The sequence below is a fragment of the Haliotis asinina genome, chromosome 1 (genome assembly GCF_037392515.1).
Source record: "Haliotis asinina isolate JCU_RB_2024 chromosome 1, JCU_Hal_asi_v2, whole genome shotgun sequence".
Classification (NCBI taxonomy): Eukaryota; Metazoa; Mollusca; class Gastropoda; order Lepetellida; family Haliotidae; genus Haliotis; species Haliotis asinina.
This window is the reverse complement of record NC_090280.1, coordinates 35,177,177-35,190,605: the sequence shown is the minus strand read 5'-3', so window position 1 is coordinate 35,190,605 and position 13,429 is coordinate 35,177,177. Positions and strand designations below refer to the sequence as shown.

General features: G+C 43.3%; 1 pseudogene; it reads right to left on the bottom strand.

The window, feature by feature from the left end:
• Positions 1-2,161: 2,161 nt before the first annotated feature.
• Positions 2,162-12,126, bottom strand: LOC137272060 (ankyrin repeat domain-containing protein 17-like; annotated as a pseudogene).
• Between the last annotated feature and the right edge of the window lie 1,303 nt (positions 12,127-13,429).

Below are 13,429 nucleotides of genomic sequence, written 5' to 3'. Positions count from 1 at the left end.
CTTAAAGGTGAGGATCCTCCGTTTTGTGTCCCTTGTGATGAAAGAATCACAGTCAAGCATATTCTGCTTGACTGTGTTGAGTATTCCATCACAAGGGATCAGTATTTTAATTCACGTACTATGAAGGATCTTTTTAGCAAAATTAGTCCTCGTTCAATTATTAAATGTTTAAAGGAATTAGATTTGTTAAAAATGAATTGTAAATAGATAAATATTTTATATTTGGAAGATTAAGTTAGTAACTCAAATCGTTAGTGACTGTACCCTCAAAGGGGGTTGAAGTACTGTAAAATAATTATTCTCCTGAGAGGGTACTTAAGTCCCAAAACATTTGAAGTAAAAATAAGTTTTCCAGGTTTTTAATCGTAGAATAAGTGTTCTTTTACCTTATGACTAGATTTGTCTAAATTGCTAACGGCTGAAGGCATGCTGTAAATCCAACTAGGGTCCATGTAGGAAGAAAATGAACTGTAAGTCCCCACGATCCTTAATATGGTGATCTAACTTCAGTTGTTGGCAACCTATAGCTCATTTTTATATTGTACTGTCTTCTATAGATACATTGTTTTAGGTCTATTCACTAGTTTTACATTCTACTTTGTGATATTCTAGTTAGTTTTACTGTCCTTCGTTGACAGATTTTTATGATTTACATATATTCCATTTCAGCGTTAAATGTTCTCGTCACGATATGGCTGCAATATTGCCGATGTGACGTTGAATTTTAACTCACTCACCCAGACAGAAGTAGCTGTATGCTGTCTAATCATTGATGTGTTTTGGTTGTGCAGAAACAAGTATTACATGACCTGATTATATATTTTCTAGACAATACTACATTGCATCATAATAGCAGCATAATACTCTAGCGCATTATCTCTCTGCCTCATCTTTTCCATCTAGTACGGATTGTTCAGCTTGACCTGACCTGGTGAATACTAGTGCATTGCGTGACCGTGTCACAACTGGTTGGGTCTATTATTGTGAAGGGGTGCGCCTTTGTCAGATGATTGTCAACATGTCCGAACAGCCGAGACAAGGTCCCCAGTTAACACCTCAGTGTCAGGAAATCGTTAGCAATGTTCTTTCTTTAAACAGTTAGGCACAGATGGCTTAATGTTTCCTATTCGGGCTTTTAAGCAGCAAGCAGCAGGCAGCAAGCAGCAGCAGTGAGTCGGATTCTGAAAGTAACTGACTTTATGTTGTAAAGTTAGTAAACCAAACTAGATGGCCTATGACTGTAAATACAACTCAATTAAAATATAAAGCGATTGTCCTTTAAGAAGAGTTGTTCTCCGGGACAAGTGCTGTAAAGAATCCATGTACGCATGTTTTGCACGAACGCAACAATAACAACATTCTCTGCTCCCCTGTTTAATGAAGTTAACTCGACAGTCACTCGGGCCATTTGACCTCCTAGGTCATGCATATGTAGAGTAGCTCAGGTCAAGCTGAACAACCTGTAAGTTTTACCAAACCCTTATAGCTACTCACTTCTATCTCTAAATATGTGCAATTATTACCAACATAACAAATGCATACCGTATCCACATTCTGTGCATGTACACGTCAACCAGTTTACTGCCTCTACAGGGAAAGGAACCCTTTATAGCACTTATGACACTGTCTAGAATTACTATCTGAATATGTGCAAATATTACCAAGATATTCGTGAGCACCATATTCAATTTTTTGTACACATATGTCAGACCTTGAACAGTTATCTGCTCCTACTGATAGTGCACATTCTACTACTCCAGTGCACATTCTACTACTTCAGTGCACATTCTACAGCTCCAGTGCACATTCTACTGCTCCAGTGCACATTCTACTGCTCCAGTGCACATTCTACTACTCCAGTGCACATTCTAGACATACGTTTGTACTGTGACTTTTAAAATGTGCATAACTATTCCAACGATATATATGCCACTGCATGAATATATACACCTACGTATTATGTTGTACATTAATCACTGCTCCGTTCTTCAGTAGCACATTAACGCACTCTGCAGATCCCCACAATGCTGTTGCTTTATGAGGTGGTGTGTCACCTGTATTATTCCGTACACTAACATCAGCTGAAGGAATCAGAAACACATAAACGCATTTTCACTTCGGCTCCAGTAATCAGAAACACATCAGCTCATTTTGTAGATCCCTACAATGTTGCTTGTTGATGTGGGGTGTCACCTGTATTATTCTGTAAATTGACATCAGCTCCAGCCTTCAGTAACATGCCCACCAACTCTTTAGAACACTGTCCTGCCGCTTTATGAAGTGGTGTGTCACCTGTATTGTTCTGAATATTGACTGAAGCTCCAGCCTCCAGTAACATATCCACCAACTCCCTAGAACACTGTTCTGCTGCTTTATGATATAGCGTATGACCTGTAGATTTTCCCTGCCCTGCTGCGTTATGAAGTGACGTGTCACCAGTATTGTTCTGAATATTAATACCAGCTCTAGCCTCCAGTAACCGTCTAACAACAATGAGTGTATTCGAGGGCCAGAGTGGTATGTCACCTGTATTATCCATTACTTTAACATCAGCTCCAGCCTTCAGTAACACATCAACACACTCTGTAAATCGCCGCCCTGCTGCTCTGTGAAGTGGTGTGTCACCTGTATTATTCTGTACATTAACGTGTGCCCCAGCCTTCAGTAACACATCAGTACCGTTTCCAGATCCCCGCCCTGCTGCTCTATGAAGTGGTGTGTCACCTGTATTATTCTGTACATTGACAGCAGCTCCAGCCTTCAGTAACACATCAACACACTCTGTAAATCGCCGCCCTGCTGCTCTGTGAAGTGGTGTGTCACCTGTATTATTCTGTACATTAACGTGTGCCCCACCCTTCAGTAACACATCAGTACCGTTTCCAGATCCCCGCCCTGCTGCTCTATGAAGTGGTGTGTCACCTGTGTTATTCTGTACATTGACAGCAGCTCCAGCCTTCAGTAACACATCAACACACTCTGTAAATCGCCGCCCTGCTGCTCTGTGAAGTGGTGTGTCACCTGTGTTATTCTGTACATTAACGTGTGCCCCAGCCTTCAGTAACACATCAGTACCGTTTCCAGATTTCTGTCCTGCTGCTATATGAAGTGGTATGTCACCTGTATTATTCTGCACATTGACGTGTGCCCCAGCCTTCAGTAACACATCAGTACCGTTTCCAGATCCCCGTCCTGCTGCTCTATGAAGTGGTGTGTCACCTGTGTTATTCTGTACATTGACAGCAGCTCCAGCCTTCAGTAACACATCAACACACTCTGTAAATCGCCGCCCTGCTGCTCTGTGAAGTGGTGTGTCACCTGTATTATTCTGTACATTAACGTGTGCCCCAGCCTTCAGTAACACATCAGTACCGTTTCCAGATTCCTGTCCTGCTGCTATATGAAGTGGTGTGTCACCTGTGTTATTCTGTACATTGACAGCAGCTCCAGCCTTCAGTAACACATCGACACACTCTGCAGATTCCTGTCCTGCTGCTACATGAAGTGGTGTGTCACCTGTATTATTCTGCACATTGACGTGTGCCCCAGCCTTCAATAACACATCAGTACCGTTTCCAGATCCCCGTCCTGCTGCTACATGAAGTGGTGTGTCACCTGTGTTATTCTGTACATTGACAGCAGCTCCAGCCTTCAGTAACACATCGACACACTCTGCAGATTCCTGTCCTGCTGCTACATGAAGTGGTGTGTCACCTGTATTATTCTGTACATTGACATTAGCTCCAGCCTTCAGTAACACATTAACACACTCTGCAGATTTCTGTCCTGCTGCTACATGAAGTGGTGTGTCACCTGTATTATTCTGCACATTGACGTGTGCCCCAGCCTTCAATAACACATCAGTACCGTTTCCAGATCCCCGTCCTGCTGCTACATGAAGTGGTGTGTCACCTGTGTTATTCTGTACATTGACAGCAGCTCCAGCCTTCAGTAACACATCGACACACTCTGCAGATTCCTGTCCTGCTGCTACATGAAGTGGTGTGTCACCTGTATTATTCTGTACATTGACAGCAGCTCCAGCCTTCAGTAACACATTAACACACTCTGCAGATTTCTGTCCTGCTGCTCTGTGAAGTGGTGTGTCACCTGTATTATTCTGCACATTGACGTGTGCCCCAGCCTTCAGTAACACATCAGTACCGTTTCCAGATCCCCGCCCTGCTGCTCCATGAAGTGGTGTGTCACCTGTGTTATTCTGTACATTGACAGCAGCTCCAGCCTTCAGTAACACATCAACACACTCTGTAAATCGCCGCCCTGCTGCTCTGTGAAGTGGTGTGTCACCTGTATTATTCTGTACATTAACGTGTGCCCCAGCCTTCAGTAACACATCAGTACCGTTTCCAGATTTCTGTCCTGCTGCTATATGAAGTGGTATGTCACCTGTATTATTCTGCACACTGACGTGTGCCCCAGCCTTCAGTAACACATCAGTACCGTTTCCAGATTTCTGTCCTGCTGCTCTGTGAAGTGGTATGTCACCTGTATTATTCTGCACATTGACAGCAGCTCCAGCCTTCAGTAACACATCAGTACCGTTTCCAGATCCCCGTCCTGCTGCTCTATGAAGTGGTGTGTCACCTGTGTTATTCTGTACATTGACAGCAGCTCCAGCCTTCAGTAACACATCAACACACTCTGTAAATCGCCGCCCTGCTGCTCTGTGAAGTGGTGTGTCACCTGTATTATTCTGCACATTGACGTGTGCCCCAGCCTTCAGTAACACATCAGTACCGTTTCCAGATCCCCGCCCTGCTGCTCTATGAAGTGGTGTGTCACCTGTGTTATTCTGTACATTGACAGCAGCTCCAGCCTTCAGTAACACATCAACACACTCTGTAAATCGCCGCCCTGCTGCTCTGTGAAGTGGTGTGTCACCTGTATTATTCTGTACATTAACGTGTGCCTCAGCCTTCAGTAACACATCAGTACCGTTTCCAGATTCCTGTCCTGCTGCTACATGAAGTGGTGTGTCACCTGCATTATTCTGTACATTGACAGCAGCTCCAGCCTTCAGTAACACATCGACACACTCTGCAGATTCCTGTCCTGCTGCTACATGAAGTGGTGTGTCACCTGTATTATTCTGCACATTGACGTGTGCCCCAGCCTTCAATAACACATCAGTACCGTTTCCAGATCCCCGTCCTGCTGCTACATGAAGTGGTGTGTCACCTGTGTTATTCTGTACATTGACAGCAGCTCCAGCCTTCAGTAACACATCGACACACTCTGCAGATTCCTGTCCTGCTGCTACATGAAGTGGTGTGTCACCTGTATTATTCTGTACATTAACCGCTGTTCCGACCTTCAGTAACACATTAAGGCACTCTGTAAATCGCCACCCTGCTGCTCTGTGAAGTGGTGTGTCACCTGTATTATTCTGTACATTGACGTGTGCCCCAGCCTTCAATAACACATCAGTACCGTTTCCAGATCCCCGTCCTGCTGCTACATGAAGTGGTGTGTCACCTGTGTTATTCTGTACATTGACATAAGTTCCAGCCTTCAGTAACACATTAACACACTCTGCAGATTTCTGTCCTGCTGCTCTGTGAAGTGGTGTGTCACCTGTATTATTCTGCACATTGACGTGTGCCCCAGCCTTCAGTAACACATCAGTACCGTTTCCAGATCCCCGCCCTGCTGCTCCATGAAGTGGTGTGTCACCTGTGTTATTCTGTACATTGACAGCAGCTCCAGCCTTCAGTAACACATCAACACACTCTGTAAATCGCCGCCCTGCTGCTCTGTGAAGTGGTGTGTCACCTGTATTATTCTGTACATTAACGTGTGCCCCAGCCTTCAGTAACACATTAGTACCGTTTCCAGATTTCTGTCCTGCTGCTATATGAAGTGGTATGTCACCTGTATTATTCTGCACACTGACGTGTGCCCCAGCCTTCAGTAACACATCAGTACCGTTTCCAGATTTCTGTCCTGCTGCTCTGTGAAGTGGTATGTCACCTGTATTATTCTGCACATTGACAGCAGCTCCAGCCTTCAGTAACACATCAGTACCGTTTCCAGATCCCCGTCCTGCTGCTCTATGAAGTGGTGTGTCACCTGTGTTATTCTGTACATTGACAGCAGCTCCAGCCTTCAGTAACACATCAACACACTCTGTAAATCGCCGCCCTGCTGCTCTGTGAAGTGGTGTGTCACCTGTATTATTCTGCACATTGACGTGTGCCCCAGCCTTCAGTAACACATCAGTACCGTTTCCAGATCCCCGCCCTGCTGCTCTATGAAGTGGTGTGTCACCTGTGTTATTCTGTACATTGACAGCAGCTCCAGCCTTCAGTAACACATCAACACACTCTGTAAATCGCCGCCCTGCTGCTCTGTGAAGTGGTGTGTCACCTGTATTATTCTGTACATTAACGTGTGCCCCAGCCTTCAGTAACACATTAGTACCGTTTCCAGATTTCTGTCCTGCTGCTATATGAAGTGGTATGTCACCTGTATTATTCTGCACACTGACGTGTGCCCCAGCCTTCAGTAACACATCAGTACCGTTTCCAGATTTCTGTCCTGCTGCTCTGTGAAGTGGTATGTCACCTGTATTATTCTGCACATTGACAGCAGCTCCAGCCTTCAGTAACACATCAGTACCGTTTCCAGATCCCCGTCCTGCTGCTCTATGAAGTGGTGTGTCACCTGTGTTATTCTGTACATTGACAGCAGCTCCAGCCTTCAGTAACACATCAACACACTCTGTAAATCGCCGCCCTGCTGCTCTGTGAAGTGGTGTGTCACCTGTATTATTCTGCACATTGACGTGTGCCCCAGCCTTCAGTAACACATCAGTACCGTTTCCAGATCCCCGCCCTGCTGCTGTATGAAGTGGTGTGTCACCTGTATTATTCTGTACATTGACATCAGCCTCAGCCTTCAGTAACACACTAATACACTCACCAGATTCCTGTCCTGCTGCTCTATGAAGTGGCGTGTCACCTATATTGTTCTGTACATTAACATCAGCCTCAGCCTCCAGTAACACATCAAGACACTCTGCAGATTGCCATCCTCCTGTTGCTGCTATATGAAGTGGGGTGTTTCCTGTAACATTTGAAGCTTGGTTCACACGGGCTCCACTCTCCAGCAAATACGAGACAACTTTAGGGTTTCCTTTGCATGAGCTCAGAAGAGGAGTACTTCCATCAGATGACTTCATGTTCACAGTAGCACCCCTCTCAAGCAACATCTTGACGACATTCACATCCCCGACCTCACATGCTGTACAGACAGCAAAAGCGTCAACCTTTACTCCTCTGTTGAGAAAGAACTGCACGATTTTCTCCTTCCGTTTCAGAAGAGCATATCTTAGACCTTTCTGGTTATCTATATCAGAACCGCTGTTAACCAACAGTTTCACTATCTCTAAGTAGCCTTCCCTTATCGCAATGTATACGGGGTGTTCATATGGTCCATAATACCTTTTAACGTCTAAACCCTTGTCAATCGCATGTTCCAGAGCTGCCGTGAGCCCATATTTGCAAAGATAATCAAACACTGTTTCATCGACAGCGTTTGTTGCATTTAGGTCCGGGTCAAGAGACATAATCTCGTTAACAAACACACTGTCCCTGGTAACTGCTGCTAACATAAGCGGCGTCATCTCATACCGACCGTATCTAGCACTCACGTCAATTTTCATATGCCTACTGATGTATTTCAGTACACTCCACGCAGCATTCTTGCACACACCCAGAAAAACGTCCCTTTCTTCTCTTTGGGTGAATGACACATTTTCTTTCTCCATAATATATTTGATGAGATGATGTGACTTACTGCTGGGAAGTAATTCACAAAATGACTCTTTTGACGAGATATCAGTTAGTTTCACAATATCAGTTATATGCATGTGACACTGGGTCTGCAGGCAGTCCATTAGCAAGTCAACAAAGTCTGAATTACAAAGTGCCTGATGTGATAAAACATACTGCAAATTGCTCTTTTTAATTTCACTTGCAAATCTTATAGCTAAATGGCCAGCATAGGTCCACGAGATATTTGCAACAATACCTGTCTCGCCAGCAACGTTAGTCTCTCTTTCTCCGGCGGGTGCAAGACGAAGTCGCTGATGGAGAAATGACAAACTACAATTTTCGATGACAAACTTAGACAGTTTTGTACTGAGAATAAAGGAAACACTGTCATATATAGACGGATGATCAAACATGTAAGTGTCATCTTCCTTCTTCAGGTAAGATCCAACCAAATCATCAGCAGCTTCTATGCATTCATATCCTAGACTGTCATCCTCTTCCAGTTCTTGCCCACTAATCTTTCCATCTCTTCTAATCATAGCCATGAACAGTGAACGCTTTCTGATATCTTGAAGACATTTATCCAAGGTCTGTCTCAGGAAATCAAGTGGTGCTTGAAAAAACATTTCCATTTGAAGGTGCGTCCAATTCTTTACATATGCTGCGACAAACAGTTTACAGACATGGGGGAAGCCGTGTGGACAGTCTGCGATAAATATCTGAGAAACATCTGACTCTTTAAAGTCTATATGTTTTGCTTGAGCATGAACACGCCATATCTTCCTTCGCTCATGAGAGTCTCTCTGTGAGGAAACTTCCACTACGTATTGAGGACTACAAATGTAGTCTGCCATCCTTCCCAAAGTCTGCCAGTGAAGCTTTCAGCACATAGTCACGACCTACGAGGATAATGGTAGTTTTGCTCTTTGGGGGACTTGTTTGTTTTAGTTGTGTTGGATTAACCTTTGTCCTCTCTGGAACCGTATCAGGATCCATAACAGGTCGTAGACTTGGTCTCCATTTAGCCCACTCACCTGTGTCAAATTCCAAATCTCCAAATTTGTCATCCAACAGAATGACAGGATTCGAACAGGCCATTATGACCTCATTGAACTCTGCTGGTGACACCACTTGGTACACTTGTCTCCCCTGACTGTACTGGTCTTTGAGAGCCATGTAGGCTGTTGTGGACTTCCCCTCTCCTGGTCTTCCTTTAATTGTCACCCATGTTGCACCTCTGTCGAGCTTCTCTTTCACTTTCTTGAGGGCTTTTGTCTCCACCATGTCTTTAGTCCACGACTGTATCCTGGATTCCGTCCTTTCTGTGGAAATAACACATATTTTACACATTTAACTATACACAAAATCTGTGTAGTTTCAGATTCTAGCATATTATTCCAAAATCCCAATTTCAATATGCCAAGTGAATGACTGACTTAACAGTTTCAAACGTATTGTGAACTGAGCCTTTGTCGACTTTTTATGAAATCATATTAAGGCACATTTAACACATTTAACTATGTACACAATCTGAGTAAAAGTGATAGAACTTAACATATCACACCCAAGTAAGTAAGAGTGAGAGAGATCCTATACTACTATCTTGACAGCTTGCAAACTGTACTTTTCTGTGGTTACATAATAGTATAACACCAGAGGAACAATCTAATTGTCAGTCAAATAACTCACTCCTGATCTTCTGTGTGGCAGTCAGCGATTTCTCCTCTTCTTCCTGTTTGGTTGGGGTTGTACTGACATTCTGAGTTCCGCCAATGTTCAGATTCTTGCCTCCCTTCACTGTCACATCTCCAAAGTGCTGCTGTACTTGTATAAGGTTGTACTGTGTGACTGTAACAGAAACAACTTGGCTGAAGCTGGCATAGATGCGTTTCACACATGAATTTCGTTAGTGATTCTGATAACATCAACATGAACTAAAACTGTTCATGAGCTGTACATAATTGCATGCCGTTCACGGCTTTTAATATTTAGCAATGGAACTAATTCTGTTTTTATTTTAGATGACACCCAAGTTACGTTTGTTCATAAATGGCTTATATCAGATTGAGCAGAGCTTTACAAAACTTAGGGTCACTAAGATCGGGCAGCACTCTGTTCATTGAGAGTTTGGTGGACGATGACGTACCAAACTTGTACATGTACTAACACTATGTGTGAATTACACATAGCTATATTGTAAAAAATAGGTGACTCACTAGTTACATTTGTTCAAGAAATGACTTAGATAGCACTAAGCAGAGCGTTTCAAAGATCTGTGATATGGTCACCAAGACCGAGTGAACGAGGGCAGCACTGTGTTCATTGAGAGTTAAAGTGTAAAGTTGGTCGGTGACATTATGTGACTATACGTGTTGGTCCCAAAGTCGGCTGATAACAGAATGGGAACCATGCACCGAGTGGTGGACAATATTCACCAGCAGCATATCTACGGCATGTAAAAAAGTAGGGCGTTGCAAGCGTCAGGAGACCTTTCTCTCCTTTATTGTTAAATGTGTTGAGTGAAGTGTCTTTGTTTAAAAAAATGCGTCTGCGCATATTGTAAATCTGGCATACCACTCCTTCTATGTGTTGTCTGAGGACATGACAGAGACGATCTTATATGTGGGAAATTAACTTCTGCCGAAATGGGGGAGATAGGGTGGCTTTTAAAATAAAGATTTCGCTCGTCACGCCGATGATCCAGGTTCATTTCGCTCAGATCTGTGATGTCCATTTCTGTTGATATTGTTGTGATATTACTACAAGTTACACCAAAGCATACTCACTCACTCTTCAGAAATGCTCTCGATACATTAATCCTTTGTTTTCATACCCGGACACTGACGTATGTTCCAGTTTCATCTTTTAAAACAATCCTCTTTTTGAAAATAACTTATTGGAGGTATTCCATGAGTTTCTCCACCTTTTAACAAAACATCCTGATTTCGAAAATATCGTTTTGAAGGTATTCCATAACTTAACCTAATTTAGCGTGTGTACATCACTTACCTGCAAAACTGCATAAGACCTGAGCCCACTTGCACAAAGCGATCTTAGCGCTGCAATAATTGTAACTCCCATTCTCCAATATAGGCTTAAGATAGTCGTAGCCCTAAGATCGCTTTGTGCAAGTGGGCCCAGAAGCATTTATCATAAAACAGTGCTCACCTGTAGAAGAACCACCAGACACTGCTACAACAGGCAACCCGGAAGACTTTACCTCTGTTGCAACAGATCCTGGTATTCTGGGTAGAAGAGTATGGGTGGAGGCTGGTTTCAGGTCTGGTGTTGGCGAAACCTGTAGGCTTGCTGTTTTCGGAAGTACATGAGTGGTACTTGTGGACGGGTGTATCAGGGACAATGTTCCCGGAATCCGTAGACTTGTTTTTGAAATTACACAAGTTGTACTTGTTAACACTTGTGTCAAGGTTGACGTTCCCGTAACCTGTAAAGCATTTGTCTTCGGAACTGCACAAGCGGTACTTGTGTATTGTGTCAAGGACGGTGTTCCCGGTGCCTGTAGACTTGTTGTTTTCGGAGCAACACAGGCGATACTTGAGGACGTCTGTGTAAGGGATGGTGTTACCAAGACCTGCAGACATGTTGTTTTCGGAATTACTCTGGCTGTACTTGTGAATGAATTTGTCTGGGCTGATGTTCCCGGGACCTGTTGACTTGTTGTTTTCGGAGCAACACAAGTGGTACATGAGGACTCCTGTGTCAAGGATGGTGTTACCAAGACCTGCAGACTTGTTGTTTTCGGAATTACTCTGGCTGTACTTGTGAATGATTTTGTCTGGGCTGATGTTCCTGGGACCTGTTGACTTGTTTTCGGAGCATCACACGCTGTACCTGAGGACGCCTGTGTCAGGGACGGTCTTATTAGGATCCGCATGCTTGTTGTTTTCGGAACAACAAATGTGGTTCTTGTTGACGACTGTGTCATGGCTGGTGTTCCCGGAACCTGTAGACCTGTCTTTTCAGGAATTATACAGGCTGTACTCGTGAATGATTTTGTCAGGGATGGTGTTACGAGGACCTGTAGACTTGTTGTTTTCGGAGCAACACAAATAGTACTTGAGAACTTTTGTCTCAGGGCTGATGTACGCGGTACATGTAGATGTGTTGCTTTAGGAATTGCACAAACTGCACTTGGGGACTGTTGTGTCAAGGCTGATGTGCCTGGAGCATGTATACTTGTAGTTGCAGATAGCGGTCCTTGACTTTGATCATCTTCACCAGCTGAAGACTGGAGCTGCTCTTGTTGCTGTGCTGCTGATACTGTTTCTCCTTGTGGGAGCTGACAACACTCCATAATGTGATGTGCTAGGGATGCGGTATCTACGAAGGTAATAAGCAGCTTGCAGTTGGATCGTCATGGAAACAAACAAGTCCTGTTTAGATACAATATCGCAAGGACATCAAAGTGTCAGTAACACCTACATTTTGAAGGTAAGCACAGCATACAGTTAAGTTAATTACAGGTAACGAAGATATGAAGTGTCAGAGTTCTCACATGGAAACTCTGATACCCGATGTCCCACACTTTGTAATATGAAAGTATAATATGATTATATATAACTAATATGCAGAATCTATGCCAGGACGTGGGCCCTCTTTAATCAGTTCCATCATTTGCCAAAATAACGTACCGTATTAACCTAAAACCAAGACAATATTTACATTTTTAAAGTCTATGTCAATATATGTTATTCGTACTTATGTGTACTCAAATATATATCAGTATGTGTGGGTGTGTATATATGTATGTGTGTAAGTGAGCGCATGAAATGAATGACGCAGAAGGATGCATACTAAGTGTTATTTTAGTTAGCCTGTAATGGATTTGTTTTTCCACGATTGCAAGGTACCATGCATGTATGACTATTTATTGAACATATACTTACAGAACGTCGCGAGCGAGTGACTGCTGGATCATAGCCGTAGTATATCACGAGTCATGGAATGGTATTTGTGTACATATACTGAGAAGTGATCCCATATGGGTAACTTTGTCGATATAGCACTTGCTATATGTGGGATTACACTTTCTCGGTATTGTACGGATTCTAGTACTGTTGGTGGCTGAGGGGGTTAGAAGGCGCTTTGTGTGCTTTCATTGGGGTGCCTTACTCTGAAGAGGTAGGTTCGAATCCGGGATGGGATCCCACCCAACAGAAAGTAAGTGAATCTATAGTTCGGTGAGAATGTGTAATTGTACATATCACAAGGATTAAATCTGACAACATACTAAATGGAACAGTATTTTCATATGCCTAGTGGTCACCGGCAATATAGTGTATGCACTGCAGAATAAATAGTTAAATAAAGACTTACAACTCCAAAGTTTTGGTAGCAACACTGGCCTGGACGTGTGCTTGTAATTCCCTGTAAGGCTTCATTGCTTTAATTTAAAAACACTTACTCGGTCCAAATTTTACATAATATGCTTATTAAAGGGATACTTTGGTTATACTACCCAACTTTTATTTACCTAAGTTGCAATTCAACCGTAGAACTTACTTGAGGGTAAAGACACATAGCGCCAGCTGAAAGTAGTACTTCACACAAAGCTACAAGACACTACAGGTACATAAAGTGAGCAACTCGTTTGATCAGGTCCCACAGGATAT